At 39.2% G+C, this 18,664-nt stretch overlaps 1 protein-coding gene across 5 annotated transcripts in view; it reads left to right on the forward strand.

The window, feature by feature from the left end:
* Positions 1 to 18,664, forward strand: part of LOC145994809 (tachykinin-like peptides receptor 99D) — a 616,641-nt gene that overhangs the window by 153,129 nt on the left and 444,848 nt on the right. Inside the window, exon 1 of one of the 5 annotated variants that reach the window (XM_083131118.1) lies at positions 2,290 to 2,409. The exons of the other annotated variants lie outside the window; for them this stretch is intronic. The gene's annotated coding sequence lies outside the window, so the exon portion shown is untranslated. Of the gene's footprint in view, positions 1 to 2,289; positions 2,410 to 18,664 lie in introns of those variants that run through there. 5 annotated transcript variants of the gene reach the window in all.

Consider the following 18,664-nt stretch of genomic DNA (forward strand, 5'->3'; position numbering starts at 1 on the left):
AACACTATTCTAAATTTGTTAACCATTTACTCTTGTACCAAACGATTGTTGCGTTGGGAAATATTTTACAAATATGACGTTAAATATTGACAGGGATGAAAATTTTTCGTCTATTGCCATGAATACTTGGGTTTATTGGGTAGGCGTTCCCTAATTTATTCCCACTCTGCTCTTCAGAAATCTAAAGCACTTAGTAAATAACCTTCTGCCTGCGAGACAAGAAAATGAGAGAAATAGTCTTTGTTCTGTCCAAGAGCACCCTTTCTGAAGGACACCAAGCGATTGCGATTCTTTTACTGCATGTCCACTTTGCGCTGGTGTAATACGATTAACATATGGGCGTATTGCGTCGCAGTGTATTTTACAGAGCTCTTGCTTTCAGAAAGAAATCGACTTTCGTTGAAGAAGATACTCTAAAGATTAAAGTAAAGTTCAATTTCTCTATTGGGTGTATAAAACTTAATTAATTACATGCTCACATAGCTGTCAAATAACTTTTCGTTGCTTTCTTGTTTAGCATATTAAACCCAAGATACTTGATTGAAATTCTTGAAATATATTCTAGATGAAGTTACATAAAAACATAATCTAAAGGTGATTAAGAACAATGAAGGCTCTAATGTCCTCAGATGAACATGAACATCTTGAATAACGAACTTCATATTTATAGACTGATGAGTCATGTTATCATATTGGGATAAATCCATTCGTGAGATACTAGTTTTAAACATATTTTTTCCTTTGCGCAAAGGAAAGTTCCTAATTCGGAATGCCTTTGTATGTTAATAAAACTTATGATTCGACTATTATAATCTGTGTATACAAAGGGCTGTATAAAGTGATTGATTGAGTGATTGGGCATATTGAGTGCTTTAAGTCCACTGAACCTACAGTTGAATGTGGAATTGAAACCACTGTGCGTCCACTGGGTATCGAACCCGGGGACCCCTTGATTACAAGGTGAAGGGCTGATAGGCTAAAACGATGGGACACCATTTACATTCGTGAAATTGTACAGAATTTAGAGTGCAAAAGTAACTTTTCAAAGCGGTTATTGTTGTCGCCAGTGTCATTTTGAGCCAGGGGGCTATTAAACATGGTTAATAGAATATAACAATCTGGACGAATTCGAAATACATGAAATACTGTGAGATATTAATGCTATAAAATACACAAAAAAATAGTAATATTTAATCGCACACCCGTGTGTGTATGTATGCTACCAAGATTCATAGTTGACTCGGAACATTTATGAGTATCTCGTCTTTTCGAAAAACTGACGTTACGTAAGCTATGCACTGTATATACTGCACCACACCATGAAGAATTGTAATGTGTGTGGATGTAGAACCCCCACATTCTCGATCTTGTCAACAGTGCAGTGATCAGCACCACGCTCCAGCCGGCCTTGCTTCCCTTCAGGGTTGCCCAAGGATACCCACTGATCAGAGACTGAGTGAGCTGCAGATGTGCCTTTATACAGAGATATTGTCCAAGATATTACTACTTGATATCACCAACCCCAGGAATCGAACCCAGGTCTTCCGCGCGTGTCACACAGACATCGAGACTCTACACTATCTCTGGAGCAAGGCCGCGCATAACGGTAGAGAAAACGAGTGGGAGACGCGAAGCAAAAGCTGGTAGCTAAAGTCGCTTTCCCTCCTCCAGGCATTTTTCCCTCGTACGTGTTCATTGGTCTAGCCCTCTCGAGTCACTACTTGCATTCGTTCGCTCGCTTCCGACATTCCCGGGACAGCGTATTTAGATATAATATATTCAGTGGAGCCACAGTGGTTCGGATCCCACCTTAAACTGTAGGTCCAGTCCCGATTAGCCTTTCTGTGCATAAAGTGGACTTAAAACAACAATTCAATTTAATATATAATTTTGTCCTGGACATGTTCCTGATCTATAACAATGAATAGGGGTGATAAATACATGCTTCCGGATGGCGTAGTGGTAACGTCGTCGCCCTGGAATCAAGGGATCCCGGGCACCATAGCTGGAGGCACATAGTGGTTCGAATCCCAACGTAATCCGTAGACCCATTCCCGATTAGCCTACCCGTGCATAAAGTGAACTCAAAACAAACTTCAAAGGGAAACATTCCGGTTCTCCCTGCAACACTGCGTTCCTGGTTTTGCGATATCGCGAGTGAATGCCAGCCGTTGGGTGGGAGACGCTCGAGTGACGTCACCCGGCGCGCGCACGTTGAACGCGACTTCCCACCGACGCCGTCGACCCGAGAGAGATGTGCGATCGTGCAGTGTTCCAGTGAGACCCGCACTCCCCGACCCGCGTAAGTGCAGGCGTCGCGTCGCTTTGCCGTGAATGCATACACTTTTTTGTGTAACTCTTAGTGACCGCCAAAAAAAATAGCAAAAAAATAATCTTCTGGTCCAGCCGGTGAGTGTTTTGCTATCTACTTTTTAAAACTTTCTTTCGCTTTCCCTGTGTTTCTCGTCCGTTGTTGAGAAGTTCGTAAAAACTTTGTTCAGTGTGTCGTAAGACGCGCGGAAGAAATGTTCTCAACGTTGATACCATGTCATCATCAATACACGTTTTCTCCATTCCAGTTGCATGAAAGTAGCTATATTTATTTGCAATCAAGAACAAGATTCATGGAATCAGGAAACATTAATTCAAACTAACCACAAACAATTTGATTAGCAAGAGTCAGGTCTACATGTTTCTATCCGTTTTCGGTAAGAGTTCGTATTTGTAAGTCACAGATATTTCTGTTTCTCGTTCTTCTGATTTATTAATTGTGCATTTAATTATACTTCTTCATCGTATAAGATTTCTGGTTCGAGCTCCGCTTTGTGCACGAATGTTCCTTTGTGAGTATGCGAATCATTGTCCATCATCATCTCTGCGATTAAACCAGAATAACAAGGAAGAAAAGATAGGTATGTGTACATTAAGCAAAATTTAAATGCAAATATTTCTTACTTTTATTCCTATGGTTCGGAAGTTGATGAAAATTCATTTGGGGGGGGGGGGGAATTGGATAGTGCTAAGCCAGATAGTAGTCCATCTCCTTGCAGTTAGAACCAGAAAATATTGTTTTTTACTTTATGCATTTTCTGCCCTTTTTTTGGCTTTTAGGTCATTTTTCAGTATTTCTTTTACAGTTTTTGTTGCATTTTTATATCATTTTTTGAGGATTTATTTTGCTCTTTCCCTGTTGTTTCGTAACTTTTAAATGTTTGCTAGCATATATATATTTGCATATTTAAATTTTCTAAAATGGTATTTTTACAAGTACGCCGTTAATCGAAAATATGGTAAATGCAAAAGTACAATATTATTTTTAATTGAAATAGTTTTTGTAATTAATTAAATTGCTAATGGGATAAATTAATTCTTCCTCCAGCAAACTTAAAATACTCTGGATGAAGCCTTCTTTGAAGTTCCCTTGCTGGCCATTATTATCGCTTTAATCTGTGGTTTTAAAGTAAAATTAATCACAACATTAAAAAATATTATGATGCACGTGAAACACAACTGTATTTTCATATTCTGAGCGACTACTGTATCGTGCAAGGCTCACTCTGAAAGGAGGTGAATGAAGAACAGAAAAAACTTGAAATAAAAATAAAGGCAACTTCATTAGCACTTAACTGCTTTTCCCCCTTTTGCTTCGGCAGTTTAAACTAGCACAGGTTTTAACGAATTATTCAAACACTCTCATGTTATTTATGAAAAGAAAAGCAAGCTTAAATCATAAGAACAAAAATTTATTTTCAGGACATTTTTTATAATTTTTAGGTCATTTTTTAACAATTTTAAGATCACCCTCTAGGTCATTGTTTTGAATTTTTTAGGTCAATACCTTCCGAGCCATATTTATTATCTTTGTGTGTTTATCTTACTTCATGTCTTTCTTACCGATCTAAGCTAGTTGCGACGATGAAGGATTGCCCAAACAAGAAATCATAATCGCAAAGGAACAGCAACGTTCACTCGAATCCTAAACCTTCCGTGACTAACCTCGGAGTCGACCACTTAACGTGCTCGGCTAGCGAGTCACTAATAATATTATTATTATGAAGAGATATAGTTTATCTTGGCCAGTTTCCTTGAAATGAACATGGCACAGGTTAGATACCTGACAGTGCCGCAACTTTCTGCATCAGATCTTCTATTACGCTGTAGATATATTGATTGATTGATTTGGTGTTTCAAGTCCACTTTATGCACAGAAAGGCTAATTGGGTCTGGACCTACAGTTTAAAGTGGGATCCGAACCACTATGTGCCTCCACCGGGTATCGAACCCAGGTCCCCTTGATTAGAAGGCGGCCACGTCTACTACGCTGTAGTTTCACTCTTAGCTTCCCATAAATAGTGTGTTAAATTTAACATATTTTCCAAATATTCCGACACAAATGTCAGTAGTATTAAATATATTCTTCTTGGGAAAGTTGAAACTTTTCGAATAAATTTTACTTAACATTAAAACGAGAGCATCAAAATTGTGTTGTATGAATTACGCAGTGCTACTACCAAGGTAAATTCGTTCACTGTTCACATGCCTTGTATTCATGTGAATGCTTGTTGGAAAGTATTTTTGCCTTGATTTTTCTATATCAGAACTCGATTATTCAGCTTTCATAGGAATTTTACACATCGTGTTTTGTAATCAAGAGATCTCGGATTCGATTTTGGGCGAAGCTCTGAATTTCGTTTCTAACTATATGGTCAGTACCAATCATTCTTAGTGGTAGAGTGAGTCCTATATGGACAGATTTTAATACAGATATAGATATTTATTCGCAAATTACAGATGCCTGGAAATAAAAGTGTTAAGTGTGCATAATACCTTATTACAAAAAGGTAATGAATCTTTACCCATAGTTCTCTAGTTCACTAATATTTGAAATTTAATAAGCTCATTTTTGTCAGGTGTAACGCCCGATATGGTGACATAGATACAAGTAAACGAGTAAAAAAGTTGTAGCTGCATCTATTGCGTAATAGCGACATGCTACAGGAGAAATAAACAGAAGCTCATACGCTATTAGTTAACAACTATTAAACAAACTACGCAAGAGGATGTATATTGCAAAAACAAAGAAGAGATAAGTCTTTTAACGCACCAAACTTTATCTTTGAAGTAATTTCTGGGGTCAGCAGGTGTCGACTTTCTCGACTGGTGACGCGAACAGATAACAAGCCAATCGAGAATGCTATCGTCACATGAAGTTTATACTTAAGACGGTGAACCAAGTTATCCATTTGCAGTTCATTTGTCTAGGAAGTATTGAAAGGTAGGAGATACAGATTGTTGATTTTATACTGTTAGACTTGGGCGCAACACTGGAAACCATTTATATAGATTTAAGATAATTCCTGGTAGAGCTTTCAGTGCTCGAAGTTTTCTGTCTGTTACTAAAGAATATGTAGGTAATGACTGCATTCGATTCTTACCTCGGTAAGGTAATCAAATAGGCCAATTAGATTCTTTATATCGTGTCAAGTTAGAACTATGGATATTTTCAGCTTATTAGTTTCACACTTTTGATATCAGCTCACAAAATTCCTTCCCTCATTCAATAGCCAAAGTAGAATCTCGAATTTGACTTTGAAAAATCCTCCTGAATATTCCTTTGTTTTAAATTAGCCGCTACCGCTTCAATATTTTTGAAGATAATTTCAGATCCACTTGACGAGATGATCCGTCGAAGACAGAGTTGTATAAGATACTCAAAAAGAGTAACCCGATACTTTGCTACCAAAAGTAAGACCTTACCGTTCTTTGGCCTTCCCGATGGCGATGTGGTAACGTAACGTCGTCGCCTTGCAACCGAGGGGTCGCGGGTTCGATCCCGGTGAAGGTACATTGCACAGTTGTTCTGATGTCTCTTTAAACTGTGGGTCAGCTCCCGATTGGCCTTTCTGAGCGTAAGGTGGACTTGACATTTTGACTTTGTTCCCGTTACTTTGTTTCCGAAAGTAATGCGCTGCTGTTACTTTGTCATACGATAAGAACACTGTTTACGCAAGTATCACATGCTCTTTGTAGTGCATATTTTCCCAGTGTAACTTTACATGCATAAGTTTAATGCAATAAATCCTTCAGTTTTGATTTCATCAAAGTAACGCATGCGAAGTGATGCACGACAACGAAGATTCATAACATAACAATTATTCATTAAATTTTGGTAACCGTCCCAACTCGTGTATCGAAAAAGTAACGTGTTACTAACGCAGATACCGAAATTATAATGCTCTACTCCGTTCAGTCCGAGCGACATGTGCAACTTGTCTTGTCGCTTCGGTACGAAAAGTTCCATTTCTTGCCAATGACTTTTTCCAAACGCCACTTGCCGCGTATCGATTTGGTCTGAAAGCTGCATGAGGCTCGCTTTAGACGGAAACATTTCCCTTAGCATTTTTGCTAGCATAAATACTTCCAAAAGTCTTGTAGCATTTTTTATAGCTGCCAGTACTTTACACCGAAGCATTTCCCGCGATGTCTGCAAAGAACGTTAGATATACTGCACGAAAGCCATACGAGATGAGCCAGTGTCCGGCGTTTACAATTGAAAAAAATAATCTATTCTCCCATACGTGTACTGTAAACACTATAAAGTATGCATTTAATCAGAGCCATTGTTTTTAACCTATTACCTTTTTATAGAAAAAAGTTATTCCTCTCGGTTGAATAATTATCGGCTTTTAAAAATGTGAAGTGATACATTGTTTTCATCTCACCCGACCACCATTACATATGGACTCGTGACCTAGAGGTCGCTTCTGATTGGTTATGCTACGAAAAATGCTACGTACATAGAGCCGGTTCTATCCTTGAGAAATGCCATGAAATATGCCACGGTATCTGAACCGCCATAAGATTTTTAACTTTACACGCTAGCATTTGAGCTATGGCATAAATGTTAAGGAAAATTCTTTCGTCTAAAGCGGGCTTAACACAAGATCGAGAACAATAGCGTATTAACTTACAAATATTAAAGATGAAGAAAAATTTGTTTTGGTATGTCGGATATCTTAAATATTATTTACTGATCTCTACAAGGAATCACGGAACTTAAATATACAGATACGTATACCGGGTGTCCCAGAAGTCTTTCCCTCATTACAAACTTTATTCATATCCGCTATATGCAAGGTAGAGATGTGAAAGTGGTGCCAAGATGTTGGAAAACTAGCCAAGTTTATTTGTTGCAAGTTTCAGTAATGTGGCTGTAGTGTAGCATGTAGTCCTCGTTAGAACTAGTAGTACTAGCAGTGTCAGTGCCAAGGAATCCGGAATTAATGCTCTTGACATCGGGTGGCATCTTTCCATAGAATGTTCCTTGGACTTGATAGGATTTGGGAATGAAGATAAATTCCATTTTTTAAATACCAACTTATTGATGGCAGATATTCTAGACGAAAGAATTCTGTACATTTGAAAGTTCCTTTGCACTGTTATTGGTGACCGGGTCTCGTGATACCAGAGGATGTGCTGAGCTTCTTCTTGATTTGTGAACATTTCCGGTTTTCTGGGCACTGACACTGCAACACTACAGCCACGTTACTCAAACCTGCAACAAAAAAAAACTTGGTTAGTTTTCCAACATTTGGGCAACACTTTCACATCTCTACCTTGCATATAGCGGATATGAATAAAGTTTGTAATCAGGGAAAGACTTCTAGGACACCCGGTATATATTTCCTGAGTCTACTGTTAAAAATCTTCTTCCTAACTTTTGCCGTTTTCCGACTGTTTGTCTGCGAGCCACGGAAGATTGGCGAAAATGTGTTCCGCAACGGAAACCTCTTTGCCCCGGAGGACAATATTGGAAGAAAGAGCATCGTTAGCTCCGCAGTTACGGGATATTCGAGGAAGGAAAACAAAGTGATGAAGGCAAAAACTGCAAGATGTCTCTGCTTTCTTAATCTCTTAATGTTAAATCGAAATATGTATGATCTCTTAGATAGACCTGCAGAATCAGTGTACAACTTGAAACCAATCTTTCGAAGTAACTAGATTTATCATAGAAATTCTAACTGTAACTAACTATTTTTTAAAAGCAGAGTTACTTTTTGCAATAGTAATAAAATTATCAACACTTACTTCACTATATTTAATTTCTCAACTTGAAAATTTGCATCGTGGGGAACAGCCAAATTTAGCAACTTTGTTCCCAACAAAGTTTCTCTGGATGCTAAGGATTTTCATGCAATCTCCTAAGGAAATGTGCAACTTTACTTCCTGGAATGAAGAAAAATTATTTACTTATTCTTTCGTCCCTTCTTTATTTTACATTTATCTCTTTACTTACTCTTTGTTTTCCTTCTGTTGTATTTTATTCGTAGATTTCCGTCTTCCTTCTTCCCTCTTAAAGTATATTTCTTCTTGCTTACTTTATTCCTTTTTATTTCTTTTACTCTCTTTCTTCTTTAATTCTGTCCTTTCCCCCTCTCCTTTTCTTCTTATTTATTTTTCGCTTTTACTTCTCTCACTTTTCTCCTCCTCTATTTTTATTCTTGTCTATTTTCTGCTTTTATTTCTATCTCTCCTTCTCTCCTTGAATATTTTCGCTCTTATTTCTTTAGTTTCATTATCTTTTCTCCCCTACTGTCTTCCTCTTTTCTTTCTATTTCCTCCCTATCTCTCTCCTTCGCATTATTTCCGTTCTTCCCTCTCTCATTCTCTCCTTGTTTGTCTTCAGCTTTTATTTCTGTCCTTTTCCTCTTCCTTCTTCTGTATTTAGCCTTTATATATGTTTTTTTGTCTGTTCCCCTCCTCCTTGTGTATTTAGCTTTTATTTTCGTCCTTTTCTCTCTCTTTTTCTCCCTTCTGTCTTTCGATTTTTATTGTTGTTTCTCTCTTTCTGTCATTCACTTTATTTATATATTTCTCCCTCTATCTATCAATACACTGTTATCTTATCTGTTAATTACCATTCTGGGGTCTTTTCAGATTCCGCACATTAGTTTACAGAATATCTTGCCAAACATCTTGGGTTGTTTACTACCCTGTCGTATATTATCAATGACAGTTAAGAGGTTGCCAAAGTCTGTTATGTTGCTTACGTTTAATGATTCGTGTTCTTTTACCAGCTGTCTGGGGTCCGTAAAGACCCCGCCATGGTATATGATTACCTTTTTTATGTCTTTGTGTGCGAAAGTTTCTAGTTTTCTACACCTTCTACTGCGACTTATTTTCTGAGGGTTGATTTAGCGTGACGTATTTCTGCCATGATAGTTAAGGGTTAATACGACTTGTAAACATTGCATGACTTTGCACTGTTTTCTATATGTGAGTGTATATCACTTCAAGACACAGCTTGTCGATCTTTATTTTCCCTTTGGAACTATTGTGTGGATTCCCTCACTTGTACAGTAACCTGCGACGTTATGTTTCAGGACATCCACCAAAGGAATGCAGCTATTCTCGGTTTCAAGCATCTTTACTTTTTCCATTCTTCTTACCGTGTCCAGGTGGAAAAATCAGAGATATCCAAGCACATTTCACCGAGCGAGCAAACCGGCGCCCTCAGCCTTTTAGTTGTCGGAATCCAAAAAGTTACCCAACTCTGGAAGCCTCCCGCAACTTCTATTTACAGCCTAGGTTCAGGTACTCGCATGAATTATTAACAGAAACGTGTGCTGAACATTAATCCTTCAAAGGAAATATTTGATCCTTGCAGGAGCTCGATTAATGCAAATGAATGCTCGCACGCCCGTGCATCCTTCTGCGGTGAAGTTTTAATGGTATTAGATTACCTTGAACCCTCTAAGCATCTTCTTGATTCGCTGAATGTTAATACGAGAGGAAATATTCGTGGAAGTGACTATCTTCCGTTACATATCAACTGCAGTGGTGCGAATTTTCCCTATGCTTAGATACGTTTAATTTCATTCCACTTATTTCCTTATTTACGATAGCGATGTTAAAGCATTGGTCTTGTTGTGCTGCGAGCTACAGCAAATCCTGTGTTACTGCGTGTTAAACAAGGGTCTGTAGAGGAAGAACACGGTGTTGATTGATTGGTTGATTTGGTTTATATTACTTCGCCTTCTGCCACTTCTGGCTAATCGTAAAGATGGGATGAGTGATGACATGATGAAATTGATGAAGGGACACTCACAAAGAATACCCATGCACGGTCGGGACACCTGGCGTTGTAGCCCTCTGTGCAACAATATGGTGTGGTTAAATTTTTGACAGCTAACGTGACAGGTACAAACTCTAGTGAAGTTCGATTTGGAAACACTGCAACAACCTCCTTACAGTCCGCACCTTTCGCCATGTGACTTTTACCATAGAACTAAAGAGGAAACAGATTTGCTTCGGATGCAGACGTACACATGGCAGTCTCAGAAGTTCTAACCCAGATACCAAAGGACTTCCGTGAGCGTGGAATCACTACGCTTGTTGCACAGTGGGACAAGTGACTGACTTAATACTTGAAGTCCCTATTTCTGACATATACATTTGTTTGCCGCCTGAACATAGTTTCTTCACTTTAATTTTAATTTCCCTTGTAATTATAAAATATAAAGCTGTTTAAAATGCAGATATGGACCAAGAATATCCATAAATACAATATACAGCCAGGCGAAAACATAGGGTAAGGACGGGGCAAACGGACACCCTAAGGCTATATTGCAAAATAACCATGAAACTGTTTATTGAAAAATTACAATTATGGTAGATATAGAAAGTGTGATCATTGAGTTAACAAATAGTACAATGTATAATTCAAAATAATGAACGTTGGCCTCCAAATTGTTAAATGAATCAGTGTGTGTAGCAGTGTCCATCGCAGGGCAAACGGACATGTGAGAGGGGCAAATGGACACTAGCTCATTTATGAACTGTCATCACTTTCACAAGAAGAACACACGAAGTATGCGTCATTTCCATTCGCAACGCACTTTACGTGGAACCAGACAGAACTCACTAAGCACTGCACCCAGTGTTGACCCTGCGTATACACACCGTTGCATACACGGCACACATCTTTTGCGGTGCGTTTAACATGCTTTGCCTTTCTTGTTGTTTGATTTGCTGCAGTCAGTTTTTCCTCTTTGAGGCGAGTCATGAAAGAAGGATCCCTTAATAAGTGCGTTTCCCCCGTTTATCGTTTCCTGTTCGAGGTTCCAGAAGTTGATGGCAAGGGTTTGAGTTCTTGAAAACTTCCTTGGGATGAGGCATCATCGTCTGTCGCTACAGGTTCTGGTGATCGCTGATCTTGACCATTCACTTCATGGACAGTTCCAGGAATAAATGCGTGCTCAGGCAGGCGTTGTGGATTAAATGGATGAATCCCACACGCATGAGACCCATTTACTGCATTCCCCACTGTGGCCGGACGATTCCAATCCTCTGCAAAAATGCCACCAAAGGCCACTTTATTGATACCTTTCCCCGGATTTCTTCGCACGTAATCTCTACAGCCGTCGTTGTAAAATGTTTTAAGTGGCCCAAAGAACGAAACGTCGAGCGGCTGAAGTTTGTGTGTGCTGTGAGGAGGTAAACACAGAAGGTACACGTTATTGGCAAATGCCTTCTCCAGAGTTGGTGGATCTGAACAATGCGATCCGTGTCCATCAAGAATGAGCACTACAGGGCCAGGGAGTTTGACGCTAATGAAATGGTCCATAAAATGAGCAAACTATTCCCATTGCATGTAGTCACTATCCGAAAGAACTATTTTCGTCCCAGGAGACATGCCAATTTCATAGTTCTCATTATATCTTTGATCCTTCATGATAACAAAAGGAGGCAGATATTGGTGCCAGTTGCAGATACACATGCCATAATACTGACTGTTTCTCCCCTTTCACAATTCGTTAGGCTCACGACTTCTCTTTTGCCCCGCATTGATTTGACTTGTTTTGATTTGTAGATCAGTTGCAAGCCTGTCTCGTCACAGTTGTATATGTTGGCAGGTTTGTCCCACATATTGTGTTAATCTAGCAACTTTGATAAATTATTGTAAAAGATGTTAACACTTGCCTTAGATAGTCATTTAGCGCGAGCATATGACAGACCCTCTGCAACACGCAAGCTGAGTTCCATGTGACGAGCTAAAAATCCTTGTATCCAGTCCTTCCCTGCCATTTGTAGATCATTAAAGGAATGTGGCACACCATTTGTAAATGCATATCGATATACCAAACTGCGGAGTTCCTTGTAGGTCAGACCATATCCTATAGAATCAAGTGTCAGAAGGTGCTCCACCAGTTGTACCTCCACTGCATTTGAAAGCGTAGCGCTGTCCAAATTTCGGAATTTGCACGTTGCTACTCACCCGTCTCCGTAAAATGTTTCGCGGAACAGACAATGTTCTTTCGGCTGTAACTAGAGGCATGCCATCTTGTACTGCTTTAACAGCCCTCTGCATATTGCCATCTGTCTATGTTCACGATGTCGCACCATCCTCTAAAAGGACACATTATTTTAGAAACGCATACATCTGAAGGGTAAAACATGCATTACATACAATTCACACATGCCCTTTTCGATTTTGAGTCAAATGTAGATTAGTTGCTGAATTACATAATACCTTGTAGTATTTAAATGATATGCACTTTATGCATGTCCATTTGCCCTAACACAAGCCTGTCTGTTCGCCCCGCCTGTAGCCTTGGGCTTTACATTTTCTAAAAAGCCCACCAGATGGCAGCAGCATGTTGACACAGGCTGTGTATGTCGAGGAAGCCATGCCGTATCCACACTACAAAGCGCAACTTTGGCGGGACCATCATAATCCACGCAATCCTTATGTTCCGCACACAGATTTTTACTGTTTACGTTTTTGCTAGTACAATTATCTTTACCTGGTCAGGGTTTACGGCTGGATTGGCGTTCTTCAAGATTTCAACCGATGTTCAACACATCTTCTCGACAACGTTCTGCTTCAAATCACAACGCCAACCGATGCACTATTGCAAACTTCAACGCCAAATTATTCGTATTTTTCTTAGGGACTGTCCGTTTGCCCCAGTGTCCATTTGACCCGTTCGTACCCTACACATATACATATTTTTTTAAAAAAATATTGAAATACAAAAGAGCAAAGATATGAGTAAGTAGTAATAGGAAAAGTCACTTAAACATCCCACGAAGTTTATTATTGGCATACATTACTTAGAAGATGATGTGATTAGTTACTAATAGAATTAATAGAATCGGTTGGTGAAAAAGAAATCCTATTTGAATCCCTGTTATTTTAATCTGCCATTCTAGGATGCTAAGTGAAGTCACTTTTCGTCTTAGTAAGAATTTTAAACTACTTACAAATTCAATCACATAACAATTTATGTGGCAAACACTTTATTCCTCTTCTGAAATGTAAGGTGCCGAAATGACGTGTCGATAGTAAGAAACATGTTCAGATCTTCCCGTGTCTCAATTTCCCTGCATTCCATAAATTACGAAGATGCTCCCAGCTTCTGACATTCACAACAAATTGAGACACAGAGCAGCAAGGTAACGCGATGGTTGGATATTGTTTACGGCTCCTTCCTCCCTTGCAATTAACATGAATCTTCCGCATAGCGCCGCCCTGCGTTAGGGACTAGGAATAATTGGCCGTAATGTTGATATATGGGGCATGCCAATGGCCATGCGAGTATCCCGAACGGTTCTGACATGGAAACTCTGGAGAATGCTCCCATCTCCAGCCCCGCCGGCATCTTGCCATATTACAACCCACGGCTGTCGAGAGGGAATGATGAATTCGTTGTGAGAATATCGCCATATCTCGAAGAGTGCCATTGCCGAAAAGTTCTTAGATATGCATGTACAAAAGAGATTCACACAAAGAAAAAGTTCATTTGGAACAATCAAATAGTATTTTCTGGTGATCAAACATTTGTTTGAATAGCGAACAAGGACATTGTGACTACCAGTATCAAATGCTTTTAGTAATTGTTCACCAGAACCAAACACTTTTTAGTAATTGTTCACCAGAACCAAACACTTTTTAGTAATTGTTCACCAGAACCAAACACTTTTTAGTAATTGTTCACCAGAACCAAACACTTTTTAGTAATTGTTCACCAGAACCAAACACTTTTTTAGTAATTGTTCACCAGAACCAAACACTTTTTAGTAATTGTTCACCAGAACCAAACACTTTTTAGTGATTGTTCACCAGAACCAAACACTTTTTAGTAATTGTTCACCAGAACCAAATACTTTTTAGAAATTGTTCACTAGAACCAAATACTTTTTAGAAATTGTTCACCAGAACCAAATACTTTTTAGAAATTGTTCACCAGAACCAAATACTTTTTAGAAATTGTTCACCAGAACCAAATACTTTTTTAGAAATTGTTCACCAGAACCAAATACTTTTTTTAGAAATTGTTCACCAGAACCAAACACTTTTTAGTAATTGTTCACCAGAACAAAATACTTTTTAGAAATTGTTCACCAGAACCAAATACTTTTTAGAAATTGTTCACCAGAACCAAATACTTTTTAGAAATTGTTCACCAGAACCAAGTACTTTTTAGAAATTGTTCACCAGAACCAAAAACTTTTTAGAAATTGTTCACCAGAACCAAAAACTTTTTAATAATTGCTCACCAGAACTAAACAATTTTTAACAATTGGTCACCAGAACCAAAAACCTTTTATTGATTGTTCACCCGAATCAAATTATTTTAGTATAACATTTGTTTACAGTTACCAAACAGATTGGTCAAAATCACCAAAGTTAGTAAAAGCCAGCAATTGTCCTGTGCCTCAGTTGCGGTTGGAACTTGAGTGAAAGTACACGAACCCCCGTCCGATTAAAGATGGTGTATGGTTGGACTTATACATTTAACATGATTGGTTTTTTTTGCAAATACAAACCCATCTATACTAAAGGTATATTTGAACTTTTGAAGATTTCTTCACAAGGGTGTACCCAAATTCCTCTTTGAATTAAAGGAGCGGGATGTTTGGCTTTGACCGTCTGTTGACTCACACGGTAGAATGTTACAGGCTTGCGCTTGACTCTGATATGTGCGCCAACATTATTTAAACGTTGACTAGCGATCCTGTGGTTTTTAGCGGACAGCTTCATTTACAATAAAATATCAGTGTCCGTTCTGGTAACATGAACGTGTGTGACTTCTTCACTGACAATGCTTATAGAAAGACTACATGCAATTAAATTAAAAATAGGACTATATTTTCTGGCGGAAGGGGGGGGAGGAGGTTGTGTCATTCAAAGATGCGTTGCAATCTCATGATAGATTTTCGGGCCTTATTTTATAACGGTATATTTCACTATGGTACAAGGTATGTCCGTTGTACTCTGTAAGTTCCTCACATTAATATTATATGCCTCAAAAATACTGTAAATATCGTTTTAATTAAGTTTATGCAAATATGATTAAGCACTTTAATACGGCGTTTGCTAGAGAAGACGTCACTAGTCAAAAGTGTGAAAAAGCGAAGTAAAATAAACTAAATCAATCAATGTCAACTAGAAAAGTCTTACAGTGAGCGTGGTGAACAGTTCCAAAAATGGCGGTTGGCAATCTTGCTTGTGCAACCAGTAAGTGTTTACAAGCGATGCAGACTCGCTGCCTCGTTTCTATACTGACTCTACAGTACAGATGCTTTGAAAATGATCGAGCTCTACTGCGCTGTTTTTGGTTCTCAAAGAGTCGTGTATGCCGGGTTGCATCTGCACAGGAGGGATTTACAGTTACCCTCGACACTATGTCACGGCGGGCGATCTCGAAAACCATGTGTCACAAGCCACCAGGGTTTTTTCTAGACTTCGACTGGGATTTTAACATATCAAAGTATTACACCAAACTTCCCGGTACCGGGTTTAAGCTCTGTAAGCGTACATAAATCAGGCGAGATAAGTGGGCTTCATCCTTTCTCTGATGAAATTGGGGCAGTGAGATGAGCGATTTGATACTCCAGAACGTGGTGCTACAAGGTGAAGAACGCTATCTGCTCCCCTGGCTAACGTTATTCCCACGTTCTACGTTTCGCATGCGATAAGGTAGTTTTTAGTGCATTTTCCATGGGTACTATGCGAGACCTTCGCAGTCAAATCTCATCAGTAGCGATACATATAGACACACCTTTAGCCAATTTTTGACACTTTCAAAGTCCATGTACCGTACATTTTTAGAGCTTATGGAAGGAAACTCATCGCATTGGATAGGAGCTTCTACTTATGACGAAATCTACCAATGAAATTTCCGAAACATATATACCTAGGTACTCTATCCGGGAAACTCTGGAGCAAGATCGCGGATAGCGTCTCTTTTCCCCTCCACGCAATCACACTCTCTCACACGTGTTCATTTGTAAAACCTTCTCGATTCACTTGGGCAGAGACTCTTTTCTCGTTCGTTCGCTCCAGAGATTTCCAGGACAGAGCATAGCACTTGGTTGAGGAGATGGGAAGAGACCAAGTCACGAATCTTATGACCACTATAAACTGCAGTATATTCAGAGATTTTGAATTGAAAACTTTATATATTTTGATATTTTTGAGGGCTGGTTCGTTATTACATTTGGCAGAAGTCTGACAAAATGTTTCAAGATGTTGAACGAAAAGTTTGTTTTCCATTGTTTTGAAGTGATTTATCGTGAAATACACTTTTCTCCAAAACTGCTGCGGCCTCTCCGATGGCGCAGTGGTAGCGTCGTTGCCATGTAATCAAGGGGTCCGGATTCGATACCGGTGGAGGCTCATAATGGTTCGGATCCCACTTTAAACCAGGGTTGTTTAAGGTCCAGGAATTTTAAATAAATTCAATTCCGGTCCAGGAGAAAAAATCAGCAAGCGTAAATTGGTTCTGGACCCTAAAGAACATTTTTATCTGTAACGTATTTCAATTCGGTCCAGGAACCTTTTTTCCTGATGAATTTAAATACGGTCCTGGAACCCTTTCTTCTGAATGAATTTAAATACGGTCCAAGAACCTTTTTTCCGGATGAATTTGAATACGGTCCGGGAACCTTTTTTCCGAACCAATTTAAATTCGGTCCGGGAACCTTTATTCCAAGTTCAATTTCAATACGGTCCAGGAACCTTTTTTCACGAATCAGTTTAAATAGGGTCCAAGTTCCGTATTGAAATGAAACAATATGCAACTTGGATTGATTCCGGACCTGACGATAAACAATTATCCACTTGAGGCCTCCCCGATGGCCCAGTGGTAGCGTCGTCGCCTTGTAATCAAGGTGTCCCGAGTTCGATACCCGGTGGAAGCACAAGTGGTTCGGATCCCACTTTAAACTGTAGGTCCAGTCCCGATTATAAATAATAATAATAAATAAATAAATCAATTATCCACTTGTGATCATGAAAGAATAATCCAGGTGCTGGCTGCCTCGAGAATCTAAGCTCCAAGGTAGAAATGGGCGAAACGCAAACGCTGTAGTTACGTTACCCTTCTCCATTTAGCCCCATTCTCTCGCGCGTGTTCCTTCACTTGGTTATAGAGTGCGCGTCAAATCTCCTGCATATCGCGATAGCCAATAGCAGCGCACTGCAGCGGTGCCATGTCGAAATCTCACACGGAAAAGAGACAGAGTGGTTGAGCGAAACACCTTGTCACGGAGAGCACGGAACATTGGATAATATAACATATATTAAACTTAACAGTGGCGTAGCATGGGCATTTCGGGTGGGAACGTCAAGTCCGAAGGAAGGGTCGGCCCTTTTTTGCTTAATAATTTACTTATGGAATTAATCGCCACAGGTATTGTTTATTTGCCTGAAGTCAGCTGGGTTTTCAATAAAACATCATCTATGTATGTTTTAGCTAGAAAATGAGATGCCTCACTATGCCACAAATGTTTTGAACTCAGGTGTCTTATACTTTTCGGTATGACGCAAGACATTAGAAAACCTGCCTGAATCACAAGCGCCTCTGAACAACAGTAGACGTCATTGTTGTGGGTGATCCAACTACTGATTGATTTGGTTTATTTTACTTCGCTTTTCTACCACTTTTGGTTAATCGCGAATATGAATATGAGTGATATTTATGAAGTTGATGAAGAGACACTCATAAAGAACACCCGTGCTAATGCTGGGATTCGAACCAGGGACCTCTGTCGTCTTGGCGAGCTGTGCAAAACACTCTTGACACGGAGGTGGGTGGATGATCCAACTACCATACACTCTACTGACGTAACGGTGCTGATTAGTAATTTAGACCACTGTTTATTACATCTTGGAATGGTGATAAACATTTTAAAATAATTTTGTCCACAGACCATTCGATGTTAAGAGTTTTCAAACGAATGCTAAACATTTCCATTGACACAATATTAAGGATTTAGATACTAACGAAAAAATAATAATAATAAAAATATAATAGGCACAGGCTGAACTTCTACCACGAGGACTTCACCAACTTATTTGACAAAAACTATGTTGATCTTTTAGTTTTTAATACACATCGGTGATCGTGCGATAAATGGTATATATACGAGTTTGGTAAAGTTACGTCAGTCAATATTGCGTATTGTAGCATTACATAGCACGAGTGGCACGAGCGCGAAGAACCGGCTAGGAATTCTACCGCTGTTGTCTGCTTCAGAAGGCAGGAAGGGTCACATGAACCAATCACGTAGCCCTTTGCCCCATAGGCTGGCGTACGAGAGATCATTTGCATGCGTGCTGTAGAGATCCAAGCTTTCCCTCCAGAACGGCAGCAAG

Source organism: Lepisma saccharinum, chromosome 11 (genome assembly GCF_977018435.1).
Source record: "Lepisma saccharinum chromosome 11, izLepSacc3.1, whole genome shotgun sequence".
Classification (NCBI taxonomy): domain Eukaryota; kingdom Metazoa; phylum Arthropoda; class Insecta; order Zygentoma; family Lepismatidae; genus Lepisma; species Lepisma saccharinum.